A 17761-nucleotide genomic window follows, 5' to 3' on the forward strand; every position below is an offset into this window, starting at 1 on the left:
CTCTTGGAATCACAAATCCTAGTATTAGTCCATCTCCCTCTTGTCTAAGTCCTCCGTCTTCTTCTGACCCCCAAAGTCTAGGTCTGGTGTCTCTTTTTCTTTTGAAACCTCGCCTATACGAAACGAGCAAACATAACTTGTGCCATGAAGCCGCCATCGCTGTATATTGGCAAAGCCGGTCCGCCAATTTTAGATGCTTTTCGCTCTCCTTTTTTTCGTTTTCCCTCTTTTCCCTTTTCTTACCAGTGCTGTTGCAGTCGGAGGGACTACCGTTTTATTTCTTCGTACGATGCACGACTACGTATTTTTAGGCGTTCTAGAAAACGCTACCTACTGCAAGTAAACCGTCCAACGACGTCGGTTTGAGCTTTTTCCGGGTCTTGGCAGCGATGCCGATAAACCACGATCTTTGACATAAGGCATCCTGTCATTGACTCCCGTTCACTCACACCCGGATGATTCACTTTTTGACAAAGTTAGATACTCGTGGGAATTTCTTGGGAGACGGAATTCTCATTTCGATTTGGCAGTTTATACATTTGAGGTTCAATTTACCATAAAAATCAGTAACATTTGTAAGCTCCAAAATTATAAAGAATCATAGTAGTATTCAAAGTTGGTGTTAATTGAAACTTGAAAGTACACACCTTAAAAACAATTTAAAAAAATGTTCTTGGTTTTATTTATATATTTTTCTATCGCAGCAAAAACACTTTGACTGAAAAAAACTCTGCCAAGCACCTGCATAAAGTTTAATATGTTAGTTATTTATGTTGAAGGTAATAAAAGTTACAAAATAAAAAAATTCAAGTGTCAATAGAAAATTTATAAATAGGAATGTTTTTTAAATAAAATAACTTAATTCATTAAATTATTCTGGGAGCTTTCACATATTACGTAACATGATACATATGGGGCATTCCACGCAGTATTTCCAACCAAATTTTTTTTCACGTAAAATATTTTTTTTCTTGGTTAACATTCAAAAACATTCAATACGTATTTTTGTTTTATTACAATGTGACACGCAAAGTTTTCGAGAAGATTTTTTTTCTAATTTTCTGTTCATAAAAAGTACCATTTTTCAATTGCTTATACTGCAATATTCAACAAACATATGAAAATTCATACGAAAGATAAATTGTGGGCCTTTTCCTCAACCTTTGAATAAAATATACTAAAATCTAGTTTAATTATTTATTTTTTTATATAAATCAAATATTTATAAACAAATAGATTTTTTCAATTTAGACCTGTTTTATTTTATTTTAAAGAGTGGAATAAACTTTTATCTTGATCTGGTTAAAATTTCGGAGTGGGTAGTCAAATACTTTCGCAGCAATGCATTTTTGAATAGCGGCTGGCGCGCACGAAGTTTACCGCAGCGCGACTCGCTCGGACTGGGACTCGAATGCCTACGCGAAAAGTAACAGACAACCATCCACTTGCAAAATCGTATATTTTTATATTGTTAATTTAATATATTTAAAATTTATTGCTATTCAAAAATACATTGCTTCGAAAGTATTTGACTACACACTCCCAAATTTTTACCAGATAAAGACAACACTTTAGTCCACTCTTTAAAATAAAATTTAAAAAAAAACAGGTCCAAATTGAAAAAATCTATTTGTTTATAAATATTTAATTTCTATTATTGAATAAATAATTAAAGTGGATTTTAGTATATTTTATTCAAAAGTTGAGGAAAAGGCCCACATTTTATCTTCCCCATGAATTTTCATATCTTTGTGTAATATTGCAGTATAACCAATTGAAAAAAGGTACTTTTTTGTAAACATAAAATTTTGAAAATGAACTTCTGGAAAACTTTGCGCGTCATATTCAAATAAAAAAATACTTATCGAATATTTTTGAGTGTTAAACAAGAAAAAAAATATTTTGCCTGAAAAAAAAATGTTGATGGCAAATATTGCGTGCAATGTCCCATATGTATTTTTATGTATATTTTACCCTATCAATTAACATTTTTAAACGCATATATTTGTAAAGAAGCCAATTGGAAAATTTGGAAAATTCAAACTCGATTTTCCCCAAAAGGACGATGCTTATAATTTTTGGCAATTTTTCATTAAATTTGGTCATTTATAAGGAAGACATCCTTTGAGTTTTAGGCAGGCTAAATCATGTTTTTGACTGTGAGTACTTTTTTCAAAATATTATTTTCGAATTCTTCTTGTAAAGAATGCAATATAAAAAAAGCGAGAGAGATTAAGACTACATAAAACACGTAGGATATCTTCCTCATAGAAGACCAAATTCACCCAAAAATAAAGTGTGCATTTTTTGGTGAAAACCGGTTTTTTATATTTTCAAACAAATCATCACCACTTTTTTTATTTTGATCTTTTTCTGCGAAGTTCGAAAGAAGGCGGAAAAACTCACCAGGATTCTAATAACATTGGAATTTTTGAATCAGATAGAAAACTATAGAATTTTAAAGAAGAAATTGGTGCTTATTTTTTAAACAGGCGTCAATATGCATATACTCGTAATTTCATGAAAAAATTTTTTTTTCTCAAATTAGATAAATATATGTCATTTAATTTTTGGTTTTAAGAAACATTCGATGAGAATGATAGAACCTGCCCGCTTCTAAATGGATTTGATCCAAAGATATGATTTATTGTAACCTGTATTTATTTACTCTTAGTTTATTAAAGATTGGTGAGTTATTCATAATTTTATTTTAAAAAGTGTAAGATAGAGAAATTTTTAATTAGTACCTGTATTAAGTAATTTCAATGTTTGTGTAACTAAACAAATTTTTTGTAAAGATTCAGTATCACATAAAAATACTCTTTTATTTATTTCTTTGCAAAACTTCATCTTAAAAAACCTTATGTATTTATTTGAAAAATGCCTTTTATGTCAAAGGAACGGCGCGTTCCTAAAAAATCTAATTTTGATACTTAAACTTTGAGATATTGGCTAGTTCTCTTGAATAAAAAAAAATCATTTTAGAAAAATATTCATGTGCGAGAAAGCCCTTGTCAAATAGCTGCGCCTCCTAAGAAACTCAAATGTTGACATTTGAAAATTTGCGTTACTGTTTTATTTTTGAATTTAGAAAAAAAAACAAGCAAGAAAACACTTTCGATCTATTACTTAACTCTATCAAAACCGCGAAAAAAACATTCTAAAAGAAGCAACCACATCCAAGAAAATCACTTTTTATCAATGGTGCGGTATATCCCCGAACAAGAAAATATAGACACACAAAGAGTTGCATGACTTTTTTATTTTTAAATTAATAAAGAAAAGTACTTTCGGGGAGTCACTTTTTAATAGGACGTGTAGTTTCTATTTTATTCATAAAAAATGAAACTCGGAATAAACTGAAGTTTGTCATCCGGAAAAGATCTACAAATTATTTTTTTAATAATTTTTATAAATGGCGACTAAGTTTTTTTCTAATGGCAAAAAATAAGATTAAAAATTAAAATATGAAATCCATTAAAAATAAAAAATTAACCTTTTGGAAAAACAATACAAGACAAAATAACATTTTATTTGACGACATTTTTCGCCTACATTATATATATACAAATTTGCTTAGAACTGATTTACAACAGGACGCGTATTTTCAGTTTAAATCATAAAAATAGCATTAAAAATAAATTAATTTAATTTATGGAAAAGTAAAACAAGTTTCAATAAAATATTTAATAAAAACATTTTTTTAGGATGCGCTCTTTTTTATATTAGAGAAACAAGGTAATGGAAATATGTATGTTACAATATTAAGGCATATTATGAATTCTAATAATATAAATTTATTGAAATGATAGATTTTTAAGGGTAGATGAGCATAAAAATTAGTGCAAAATAAGGAGAAGATGTTAAAGTAATCTTGACAAATATAAGTTGTACATTACTTTACAATACAATATCTAAATAAAACGTGCTAGCCCAAGATATATGAAATAAATATGATATACATTTGATATAATGGTGTTGAACATAATGTAGAAAAGTTTGGATTTTCGATAAAATCGAGTTCGAAGCAAAAGGTCAAAGGGGCTTTAAAAAAAGAGAATTCATAATGACCAAATTAAAGTTGCCGATGCTTGGACCTTTAATTTTAAAATCCCAGGCGGAAATATTATATATAGTTTATACATAGTGTGAAGTATTATATATAATGTTCGTTTTTTTATACAATTTTTGTAAAAAACAAATGAGCATTGTATATAAAACTTCACACTATATATAAACTATATAGAATTTTTCCGCCTGGGAGGTCTGTGTACAAACATGAAGGGAAATACAAAGACAGAGCGTGAAGCGCGAGAACCAACAGTCGCGAGCCTTAGGTTTGCTTAAACTTGCGAGCCGCGCGCACCGTGGGATGAGAGCGTGCTCGCCCAGCGAGCACTTTTTTTTTATCAAATAAATTAATTAGGAGAAAATATTCGTCTTTTTAAGTACTACGAATAACCATACAGCTAATTTTTTAATCTCAAATAAAGTGGTCTCAAAAATGTTGAAAAATCTCTCACTTCTTAAATTTTTATCCAAAATGGCTGACTAACGAACACGACCTTTAATTTAAGACACTAAAATAGTATACCAAAGGCCAATCCAGTTTATCAATTCTTCAGAAAGTTATTGTGCTGACAAACTAAAAATCTACAGATGCACATACAGACATACATACAGACAGACACGTTCGCGCAAACCTCTTTTTTGGGTTCAAATGGTATCAAAACATCGACATGTGCCATAAACGGGGCAGGGGTCAAATTTTACACAAATTTAATACCTTCTTCGATGTTATGTAATGATTTACACAATCACTTTCGAAAAGAAACTACTTGCACTGCCAGTAGTATTTTCGTGACTAAGTTATACAGGTCAGAGGAAAAATATTTCACCGAAATTCTTTATTTGACATTAATTAACCTAAGAAATAAAAACAATTTCTAACATTAAGCTTTGTTCTTTATTTTATAAAAATTACCCCAATAATACTTAAAAAATGTTCAAAATATTTAATTTGCAGTACAATGTTTGAACATTAATGTACCTTTATGGCGTATTATATATGCAAAATACGTTATAAAACGTAAAATAAGAGTTAAATAAAGCCAAATATGAAATGAGCATTTTAATGGGTAAACAGAAGTAGAAATTTCTAAAAATACAGTTGGAAAATTCTAAATGTGATTTCGCTGAAAAAAAGAATTAATTGGTACCTAGAAGGTGAAAAAGCAATTTATTTTTAAGAATTTCGTTTTGGTGATGTGAAAGCAGGAAGAGTTGTATCAGCGTAACAGTTAAAAAGCTGAGAGAGTTATCTATTTGAAATAAGAACTACTTAAAGTTTGAAATCAACACAAAATATTAATGCAGTCTTTTAACATAGGGAGTATTTCGTAATCTAAACTTCTAAAATAATTTTTATTTAATATTTATGTCCATCTACTTGAATTGTTGAAAAGAGCAGTTTGTAAATAACTAGAAGGCTACTGAGCATTTATCTAAATAAGTTTTTTTCATTGATATAATATGTTCACATAAAAATATTGAGGGGGCCCTTTTTGGAGAAATTTTACCTAAAAAAATATATAGAAAATGTTCAATGATACCTGCATTAATATTTACAGATGCCTAGAAGATTTAATTAAAAATTACTGCTGTAAGTTAATTGACAAAAATAACATACCATATTTTTAATTGGAGATGGTAAGTTAACCTTTTAACCAACAAAAAATTCTTAATACGAGAATTAATAACAAATGAATGTAAATGTTTAACTATTGACCCTTAGAAAACTTTTTTATTGGTCTCTAAGTTATATTTCGCAAATGTTAACACACACATGTCAAATAATGCTATTTAAATTCATAATATATAATTAATGACAATTAATCGCAAAAATACTACTGGTAATCTCTTTTATATAAATTCGTCTACTAAAAAAACATACAAATTCTGAATATTTAATGTATAAATTGCTGATTTATTATAACATTAATTAAAGTTTTCCTTAGAAGAACATTCTAAATTCCAACAATAAAAAGTAATTTACAAATTTTCTGCAAAAAAATAGATCTTTCGAACGAATTTGTCATTATGTTCTCACAGATACAATATTTCCCTAGTAGTGTGTTTCGTCTGACCAAAATTTACCTTATCTACTGCATAGACCAGGAATTTCAAGCATCCTCGAAACTCCATTTTCTTATCTTAAAAATGGAATCTAGAAGTACAATTAACTATTATTCGATACCATCATGTATTTATGGAACAACTCTGTATCTCTTGACTGTATTTTTCATCAATTAACTCCGCTAATACCATGAAAAATATTGAATCAAGATTATTATAATAAGTAGATATAAAAAATGAAACGATAAAACTATCAGGAATTATTTTTAAAATCAGGGGAAGGTTAAAATTAAAGCATGGATATAATCTATTATTACTTTTTTTATTTCTACTAATAATGTATGGCCTATCGTTACGACTGCGCCACAGAATCGATTATTGTAATATTAGCAATGCTGTGTAGCCCTATCCCAGCATGCAATAATTTATTATACATGCATGGACAATAATTAATAATTCTGCTTCAAAACGGGTCCTAGTGAAGCGAACCCTAGCTAACTCGCATATCCGACAACTTATTTTACTACAATAAAGTAGATATTATCTTTTTCCTAAAATATAAGTATTGCCCTTACTGAATATACAGTTAAGCTTGTAATTAGTGCAAATTAACTCTCAACATCAATTGTAACACCAGAAAACTTCTGTTAATAATAAAACAAAAAATATCATGAAAATTAAAATAAATAAAAAAGTCTTTATAACTGAAATATGAATGTCTATATAAAGCGACTAAAATGTACGTAGAAAAATTAGGGCGGAGTGGCTTGAATTGTATTTTTTGATAGCTTTTAGTGTTGCATGACTTGAATTTAAAAACACTTGGGTCACAATGTACGTTTCTATCAACAACGTGATTCCCGACAGGCTTTGGCCATTTACCGTCAATTTATTCGCATGCAAAACTATTGAATGGATGTGTAAAATCGTCAGTGCATATTCATCAAATATTTGGAAAACGAACACTCGGATTCTTTAAAAGTCCTTCCATTATAATGGATTTCGAACGTTGATAGACTCGAAAGGATCTATAAATAACAGAACGAGTCACTTAGTGAAAAAATGCGTATAAAATTGAATGGATTTTGTGGACGCTTCCTCATTACATGCTACGCTTGCTGTGCTCAGGTCAATTAATTTACTTGAATCTCTATCGGCCTTAAGGAATACATTCTTATTACAATACTCGCGTTAAGCGCTTGAATTATTGTATGTATTTATATAATTCTCCAATAGATTATATAATCACAATAATTTATTATATATTTACACAGTATACACAACCGTATACAGATTTTGTGTTCTGCGGCTGTAGCTTATTATTTATTAAAATTACGCTTGATTTATTATTATAAAATAATATGGTATTTTAGTCTAGTATATAGTATTTTAGTATTTTAGATGATCAAAAGGGGATACGCTCGAAACGCCGTTATTTTAGTTGGCCCCTGAGACATATTCTTTTCAGGCCGAAGAAAAATTTTTTAATAACATATCCCAATAGGAAATTTTAGTGCGCATACTTTTATTCGTGTGAATAAATATGATGACTTTATTGGGTTTCGAAATGGTCAAGAAAATGTTACTTTTTTCTGTAATAGCATAATACAAATTGTTTATGTTCAACTCGCCACAAGTTCTACAATAATATGAATTTTGTAATAAAAATTTCACAAAATATGCACAATCATATAACAAAACTAACAGTATTTATAGAATTTCAAAGAATTGTCACTACAAATTTATAACGATTTTTGTTCTTTTCATGGCGTAAATTAGATATTGAACCATTCAAGCGCTTTGGGAGTCGAACGAATTTTCAGAAAATTAAAATTAACGGTCACCTAAACTTTTGTTAGGATTCAAGGTAGTTTTTTGTGAAATATCAGGCAATTATGTTTTATAGGTTTTAAGTCACAATTGATTTAATATCTCAGGCGCTGTCCCGGACGCGTTTTAGTGGCCGGCTTGACTTTTCAATCGTCCGCTATTATACAGATGTTGATATTGCAGGACGAGCTAGCACGCGTACGAGACAGCGCTAAGATCTTAAATCAATTGAGACTTTAAAACTATAAAACATAATTGCCTGACATTTCTCAAAAAACTTCCTTGAATCCTAACATAAGTTCAAGTTACCGTTAATTTTAATTTTCTGAAAATTCGTTCGACTGTTGAAGTATTTGAAACTTTCAATATCTACATAGTAAATACAATGTGTTAATCTAACGCCAATTTCAGGGTACCAAATACCTGCAACAAAAATTAGTATTGGAAGTGTGAATGGTACCACTTCACAAGGTATCGTTTCCCTCGGACTTGGGGTGCGAAACGTCACCTACTGTCAATTATTTTTATAGTTTTGTGGCAGAAACAATCGACGAGTTTCGTATCCCAACTACGAGAGAGATGGAGCACCATCTTGAAATTACCTGCAACAAAATTAACCCCAGAATTTTTAGTGTGTAATTTACGCCATGAGAAGAACAAAAATCGTTATAAATTTTTAGTAATAATTCCTTGAATTTCTATAAATACCATTAGCTTCGTTATATGATGGTGCATATTTTCTTAGACTTTTATTACAAAATTCCTATCATTGTGGAACTTATCACGAGTTGAACAGAAAGAATCGTATTTTGTGATTGCAAAAACAAAAGCAACATTTTCTTGATTTTTTTTTCAAATTAACCCATCAACAACAGAATGTTTTTTCGCGTATTTTCAACTCCTTTTCGATGTGTCAACTATATTACTTTAAGTAACTTTAACTAATTAGCTAATTGACTACTTTAACTAATGAATTGAATAAATAAAAGTTCAAATAACTAATTGAAACTTAACTAATTCAAAAGAGATCAAACGCGTGGTACCATACGATACCGCGAGCAGCTGATGGTTTAATAAAGTCATCACATTTATTTATAGGCCTAAAAATATGCTCATTGAAATTTCCTATTGGGATATGTTATTAAATAATTAAATTTTGACCTGAATAAATATGACCCAGGGGCTAATTAAAACGACGGTGTTTCGAGCGTATATCCTTTTGATCGCCAGCGGTTCAATTTATTATTAACTTTTTATACAATAAGAATCTCAAAAGGAGCAACTTTGTCTTAAAATCGCTTTTTTCTCTCGCCTTGCTTAGTGTTAATTTGAATCTTCGACTTTTTATGAGCATTTTCAATGTTTAAGAAAAGAACGATGGGTCCTATCAAACAATATTTATGGGAGAATTTATAGATCTTTTTTAAAGCACTGATTTTTTGTATACTTTTTTGTATATCTCACGTAGTTTGGCCGGGAAAAAACGTGAGCTATATCAGAAAAAGCATTTAAAAAATGTTGTAGGATTTCTAAAAAAGAAGCATTTGTATTTTGGACTTTTTTCGTATGTCTCATATTTTGGCAGAAAAAAACATAATTCTTTATTTTTCAAAAGAGTGATCACGATTAAAGCAAGTATACGTCTTATTACAAACAGTTTTTCTTTTTAACGTTTTTTTTCTAATCTCACATTTTTTCTAGAAAATGGAATTTTTTATTTTAAATAACATTTTTTACGACTGAAACAAAACCTACGTATCTTATTAAAAAGAGCCGCAATAGAGTTTTTAGATGTTTTTGAGACGAACGAATTTTTAAATCATTTTTTTCGTATCTTTTGCAAACTTGGACCAGGTAATATAATTTTTTGAGAAGCACTTTTTAGTGGATAAAATCAGAACTTTAGTTTAAAAAATGGCGAATTGACAAACTCGTCCTTACTTTTAGGCTTAAAAAAAGTGTACACAAGCTTAATCCAATCTCATCATTTTTTCGAAATTTATCGTGCCTACAAGATTTGATCAAAACCGCCAGTCAAATTATAGAGTATAGAAGAATGGGGAAAATGGAGAGGGGCTGGCTAGTTCTGTAACGCTGTTTGAACCGGGTTCTAGCTAGAACTTCTGAGCAGGCCCTAACGAGATTTCCATTTTATCACCCGACGATTAGCAAGGCCCGGTCTAAACCATTTCTATCACTTGATGAATATTTAATTGATATGACAAAAAAAGGTATTTAAGAAATAAATATTAATTGATTGCAAATATTTGGACTTTAAATATTAATGGTCCTATTTATAGTAAATACATATATTACATTTTTTACACTCTATTACAAATACAATTTCCCATGCTACAAAGTATGGAACACATACATTTATAACTTCATCTGTCACCTGGACGTCAGTAGTTTTAACCATTACGCCAAACCTTTGAGTTGATAGTCGATGAAAAATTGATACTCATAAGCTTCAGCTCAAAAAATCTTAAACTCTCTATTTCTAATTAAATATTTATTATTATACGACTTTATGTAAAAGAAAAATATACGAACTGTTAACAGGAATATCAAAAAAATAATTTTTAAATAAATAATTTTAATCGGTAGAAATTTTTCTTCCTGTAATATTTCGATTTTTCCCATTGTAGATTATTTTACAACTTTTTACAATGACAGGAAAAGTAATTTTTTTAAAAACATTTACAGTTTTTTATAAGGATGCAATTTTTTTCTTAAGAGAAAACAGGATACAGATAGATTTGTCATACCCATTTGAGGCACGAAATTCTTCACTGGAAGCTGACAGGGCACTCATTAACTTTTTCTAGTACTAGATATGCTGATAGGGGCCCCAACTAGTTTCTTCTAGGCTAGATATTCTGATAGGGGCCCGAAACTGTTTTTTCTGGACTAGATATTTTGATAAGGGGTCCCAACCAGTTTTTTCTAGACTAGATATTATGAAAGGGACCTCATTGAAACCTAACTTCAAATAGGAAACGATGGGGAAATTTCTGCTCAGGTTCACATATAGAAAAAGCGAAAATTAAGTGACATTCAAAATTGAACATAAAACCTTATATAGCTATAGGATCACGAACTGTGCGACAAACATTGTTTCACATCGGATATTTTGCATCTATAAAGCAAATTGAAAAATGCACTTCCATTTTATGCACATGCTGCAAAAATTAATTGCAGTGTATTTTATTGTATGTTTAATCTGCAGAGAGTCGGATTTCCATGAAAATTCCGCAATTTATATAAATTTTTTCATAATTATATTAATGACAGTTATATAATTCAGCATTCGTTAGAATATACAGCTTAAAACTAATAAACACAGGTACATTAAGCTAGCACCTCTACAATCGAATTTTTGAATTTTTCATAGCTCAGAATTTTGGGCTATTTTTGGGCTGCAATAAAAATTTTTGGGCTCCTTTACTTTTTTCAAAAAATCAATTTTCTTGGGGAGGTGCCAGCTTACATTACCCAGCACCTCCACTTCTTTAAATCACTAAATAATAAAAATTCAATTGCACCAGAATTTTGGGCTTTTTTTGGGCTCTTGAAATCTGCAAAAAAAATTTTCCCCAAACCAACCCTTAACTTCCAAAATCAACCCCCTTCAAAAAATTGAAAATTTTTAGTAATTCATTAACGGAATATTTTTAGGCTTTTTTTGGGCTCCCAGAAAATACCCACTTTGATTTTTGGGCTCCAACCCTTACAGTAAAAAATTAACCCCATTGTAACATGCAGATATGAAATTGTCAAAAAATAACTTTTATTAAATTTTAGAGCTTGAATAATAGTCTCTGATTTTTGGGCTCCTCGAAAATACACGCTACGATTTTTGGGCTTCAACCCTTAATGTCAAAAATCAACCCACGTAGATACTACTTTGTCAAAAAATCAATTTTTCTAGATTTTTTCAATGGAAGAAAAAGTTTCTGATTTTTGGGATCCTCAAAAATAACCGCTACGATTTTTAGGCTTCAACCCTTAACGTTAAAAATCAACCCCTCTCTACCACGTAAATACAACTTTGTCTGCAAATAAATTTTGGCAGGATTTTTTAATAGAAATAGAGTCTCTGATTTTTGGGCTCCTTGAAAATACCCGATATGATTTTTGGGCTTCAACCCTTAACGTCAAAAATCAATCCCTCTCTACCACGTAAATACAACTTTGTCTACAAATCAAGGACCCCACACTAAATGTATGGGAAAATGGCTTTCGGTGGATTTAGCTAAAACTTTGTAATTTTTAAGGTTATAAGTTCCGGATAAAATGTCCGTAAAAAAAATTTTTTAAATGGACATTTTTAGCGCTATGCGACGCTAAGCGCTCAAGATCAAAGAAAAAAACGAATAACAACAGATTTTGTTACAAAAGCGATGTCAACATAGAAATCACGGTTCAATTCGTGGTCTGTCATATTTTCGCCTACACCGTTGACTTATATAGAGCGCTTCTCAAAACGATCAAACGCTAAGCGTCCAAGATTTTAACTTGACTAATTCATCACTTCTTTAAAGGCAGAAGTGGTAACCAAAGTAACATTATTAACTAGTGCGCACATACCAATAATAACATTCTACCCTTCGCAAGAGGGTTAAACGCTAAGCGCTTAAGATCTGAACCGTGATTTCTATGTTGACATCGCTTTTGTAACTAAATCTATTGTAATTCGTTCTATTCACTGATTATGAGCGCTTAGCGTTCGGCACTCTTGAGAACAGTACAATGTAATTATCGGAATGTAAGCACTAGTCACTAATGTTACTTTGGGTACTATTTCTGCCTTTAAAAAAGTGATGAATTAGTCAAGTTAAAATCTTGGGCGTTTAGCGTTTGATCGTTTTGAGAAGCGCGCTATATAAGTCAACGGTGTAGGCAAAAATATGACAGACCACGATCTGAACCGTGATTTCTATGTTGACATCGCTTTTGTAACAAAATTTGTTGTAATTCGTTTTTTTATTGATCTTGAGCGCTTAGCGCCGCATAGCGCTAAAAATGTCCTTTTTTTGGATTTTTTTTACGGATATTTTATCCGGAACTTATAACCTTAAAAATTACAAAGTTTCAGCTAAATCCACCAAAAGCCATTTTCCCATACATTTAGTGCGGGTTCCTTTATTTACAGACAAAGTTGTATTTACGTGGTAGAGAGGGATTGATTTTTGACGTTAAGGGTTGAAGCCCAAAAATCGTAGCGTGTATTTTCGAGGAGCCCAAAAATCAGAGACTGTGTTTCCATTGAAAAATTCAAGAAAAATTTATTTGCAGACAAAGTTGTATTTACGTGGTAGAGAGGGGTTGATTTTGTACGTTAAGGGTTCAAGCCCAAAAATCATATCGGGTATTTTCGAGGAGCCCAAAAATCAGAGACTCTATTTCCATTAAAAAATCCTACCAAAATTTATTTGCAGACAAAGTTGTATTTACGTGGTAGAGAGGAGTTGATTTTTGACGTTAAGGGTTGAAGCCCAAAAATCGTAGAGGTTATTTTTGAGGATCCCAAAAATCAGAGACTTTACTTCCATTGAAAAAATCTAGAAAAATTGATTTTTTGACAAAATAGTATCTACGTGGGTTGATTTTTGACGTTAAGGGTTGAAGACCAAAAATCGTAGCGTGTATTTTCGAGGAACCCAAAACTCAGAGACCTTATTCAAGCTCTAAAATTTAATAAAAGTTATTTTTTGTCAATTTCATATCTGCGTGTTACAATGTGGTTAATTTTTTACTCTAAGGGTTGCAGGCCAAAAATCGAAGTGGGTATTTTCTGGGAGCCGAAAAAAAGCCCAAAAATATCCCGTTAATGAATTACTCAAAATTTTCAATTTTTTGAAGGGCGTTGATTTTGGAAGTTAAGGGTTGATTTGGGGAAAATTTTTTTCGCGGATTTTAAGAGCCCAAAAAAAGCCCAAAATTCTGGTGTATTTGAATTTGTATTATTTAGTGATTTAAAGAAGTGGAGGTACTGGGTTAATGTAAGCTGGCACCTCCACAAGAAAATTGATTTTTTGAAAAAAGTAAAGGAGCCCAAAAATTTTTATTGCAGCCCAGAAAAAGCCCAAAATTCTGAGTTATGAAAAATTCAAAAATTCTATTGTGGAGGTGCTAGCTTAATGTAACTCTTAAACACGTACGGTGGCATCCATCCGAGTATGACCAATCCAAGCGCTGCGCAACATCGGTGATCGACCAAGAAGCTTATTCATTTCTTGAAAAAGTTTAACACGTTGTAAAGGTGCCCAACCCGTGTAGAAAATGCCCTAATATTTCCTACTTTAAACAGGGAACTGGTTGGGTGTTCCATAAAGGGTAACATCTCTAGATAATGTTATGCAGGCTCTTGTCAGGAGTTCGTAGGGTTACCTCTGTTTGCTTTCTTGACAATTACAGGGAAGGCTAGAAAGGTCCTAACTTAGAATAGAAACAGGCACTACTCAAATACGAAATGTATTTCCCTAAATTTTTCAACATCTATATAAATGGAATTTTTAATAAAAGATAATCATAGGAGTCTTTATTTATACAATAAATTCAAACTCTGGCAGGTATAGACACGCAGTTTCATGTCCATGCCAATGCAGGCAATGTTTGTTAGCGTTATGCTCCAAAAGTTTGAAGCTTTGTGAGGTTTATGACTAAAAGTCTTTCATTATTGATTATTTTATTATTATTTACGGAATCATTGAAAGAAAAAGGATGTTCATCCAAATAAGGAACAAAAGTTACCGAATGAAAAAAAACGCACTGAGAAATCGACAATAGTGGACAAGAGTGACAATGCAGAAGGTGAAAGTGACGTTATAAATGTTCAGGATGGCAATCGTGAAGATAATTTATCCTAAAGATAATGAATGTTCAAAAAGTGAGGTATGCAGAAGAAAATATAATTGTAGAACTGTAGAGGTATATAAAAGTTAAATTACAATGTGTAAGTATTGTAAATGATTGTAATTGGAGTTCTGAAATGCGATTCGAAAATATTACAGATAATTTCCAATTTAATATTTTCTTCATCGCAGAAAACCTATAATTGTAATTATTAAGAAATCTCGTGAACCATAATACATCACCACATAACTTATAATCAAATGAGGAATTAATAGGGAAATAGAGCAAGGATCTAGAAGGGACTTTACTATTTAATCGGACAATAGAAAGGCACCCTCGCTCGAATCTGGTTAGAGAGTCTAGGCTAATGCCTTTTCTACAAAACGTGACGTTCTTGTCGGGTCCTTTCCAGATTTCCCGTTCAGCACCCTAATAAAGTAAGGGCAAAAAAAATAGCACCCTTCCAAAACTGAGTCTCAATTTCTCAACGGGAAACTACACTTTTGAGTACCCAAGCGTTTTTTATTCCTCCAAATTTTCTGTACTGCTTAACTGAGATATATCCTCTAAATCTCAGTTAGGCTCACATTTAATTAAATCTATCTACATCATATTAAGAAAGCACCTTGGAGCTTGAATAAATAATGTTTTCATCTGGAATTCCATTTTTTTTAAATTAAAAGTTTCTGCAGCAAGATTTAAGTTCATGTTATGACAGGAAACAGGAATATGAAAATGGATGATTTTTGGATTAAACAAAAGTTGGATCCTATTTTCTGACCACAAACAAACTAACACGTATATACGTTTCCACATGTTTTCGGATGATTTTCTCCTCTATCCGTTGAGCACGGGTCGTCCCTTTGGGAGATGAGAGGGAATGAACCCGCGTTTAATGTAAATCGCACGCACGCTCGTATAGTACATGCAGGTACAGTGAAGTGGATAGAGTAGGAGAATCAAGAGAGAAAGAGGGATATATGTATAAAAGGGGCGGGTGGTCAATGAAAAGGAGGGGTGAACAGGTTGTATGCATATGTAAATATGTGTGTACACCCGCATCTCTTTCTCTCTCTCTCTCTCTTTCTCTTCCTCCCACTTTCAATCTCATTGAGCCTTGCACAAATATATATCTTTCTCTCTCCCTTTTTTTCGCGTGGCCCTGGCTTTCACGGACGCGCGAATTTTTTTTCCTCTCTTACGCCCTCGGGACCGCCGAGTGATTTTTATAATCTGCTACTTGTTGCGCTCACCGGTACAGCCGGACGCTAACGGACGGCGGCCCTCTCGGAAAAAACCGGAAAATAGAGAAAAACAAGAGCGGGGAAACGTGTACTCCCTCTGTGTGTAACGGCTACGTCGGTGGAGGGGACAAAAAGAAAAAGGCATCGCGGGACCGACCAGCAAACTATTCACGTTTATACGATCCCGTTGGCGCATCCCATGGGCGCCCGTACCAGCTTTTAGGATTTTATGCTCCCTCTGCTATACCATCTTTTAATGCCTGGCTGGCATAGCTTTTTTCAGATCGTTCGCTGATGGAAGATTACCTAATTTGTTTCGAAACTTTACAGTCCTTTTCGGAATGTGAAACATCCGCAATTGCAGTGATAAAAGCGGTTTATTAGAGAGGATTTATCACTTCATTTTTTATTTTTCAGGTTTATATCTAGAAACTAGAGTTATTTTAGAATGTAGCTGAAATGAGGATTTTAAACATTTTAAAAGTTTTTAAATGGAACTGTATTTTTTAGTAGGCTATACTTCTGAACACGAATCAGATTCTAATTTCCATTCAAAATGTATATTTTGTGAACCAAAATTGCCCCCTTTCCATCTATGAAAATTTGTCAAGTTGGTTATATTTTAAAACTTTGAGTCGCCATGTTGAATCTCAACTTTTAATTATATAATTTTCCTACGAATTACACAGTTCCTCATCGTATAAAGAAAAAATTATATTATGTGTGCCTTTTTATATTTATAAAAAAATTAATTCTTCTTCAATAAATTTAAACATTCAAATTTCAAACCGAATTTTGTGCATTTTTTTATTTACAAAACTCTCCAAGCTAATTTTACAACAAAATTTTATTGAAATCACTGCAGAAATCTTAAAACTACATTGCAAGTTGTGAATGCCGTTTTAAATAGTCAATCAAATGGTTTTTCTTTGTCTTCAAACAATACGAAGAATGATACGCCGAAATTAGCTTTAAACATTTATTTTCTAACCTAATAAATCTCTTAATGGATGGCGCTTGTAAGCTGCAAAATATCTATAAGTACCTATATATTTTTATTTTATGGACAGAAAACTATAAACCGAAAAAATCATGTAATTTATAAGGCAAACTGACAATTTTGCATTTTTTTCAGGAATGGTTGTGTGGGTAAATCACCCTTTCATATTCTATAAAAATACTGATTCTAGAAAAGTTATACAGGACCAATAAAAAATATTTCAATTTTGAAATTCAAGTACAAATCTTTTTTTAATAATTATTCATTATATTCTCATCAGATAAGGGATTTGTGTTAAATTTTATTCTCCCCCTCACCCCCTCCCCCTTTTTTTGGTCGAGTTTCCACTTTTTGAGGCCCTCTGAACCCGCAAAACTGGTTCTTCCAAATACTTTGCCTGCTTATATGAATATCTGTATGTATGCCTGCCTGTGTGTATGCATGTCTGTCTGCATATTTTTAGTCTGTTAGCGCGATCACTTTCGAAAGAATTGACAGATTGGATTGAACTTTGGTATACTCTTTAAGTGTCATTAACCGAAGGTTATGTTTGTAAGCCAGCCATTTTGGATGAAAATTTCAAATGTTAGACAATTTAAAACATTTTTGAGGTCACTTTCTTTTAGGATTTGAAATTTCGACGTACTATTCTATATGCTATATATTGTTTATTTTATATATTCTATATATTCTA

Source organism: Belonocnema kinseyi, chromosome 10 (assembly GCF_010883055.1).
Source record: "Belonocnema kinseyi isolate 2016_QV_RU_SX_M_011 chromosome 10, B_treatae_v1, whole genome shotgun sequence".
NCBI classification, from domain to species: domain Eukaryota; kingdom Metazoa; phylum Arthropoda; class Insecta; order Hymenoptera; family Cynipidae; genus Belonocnema; species Belonocnema kinseyi.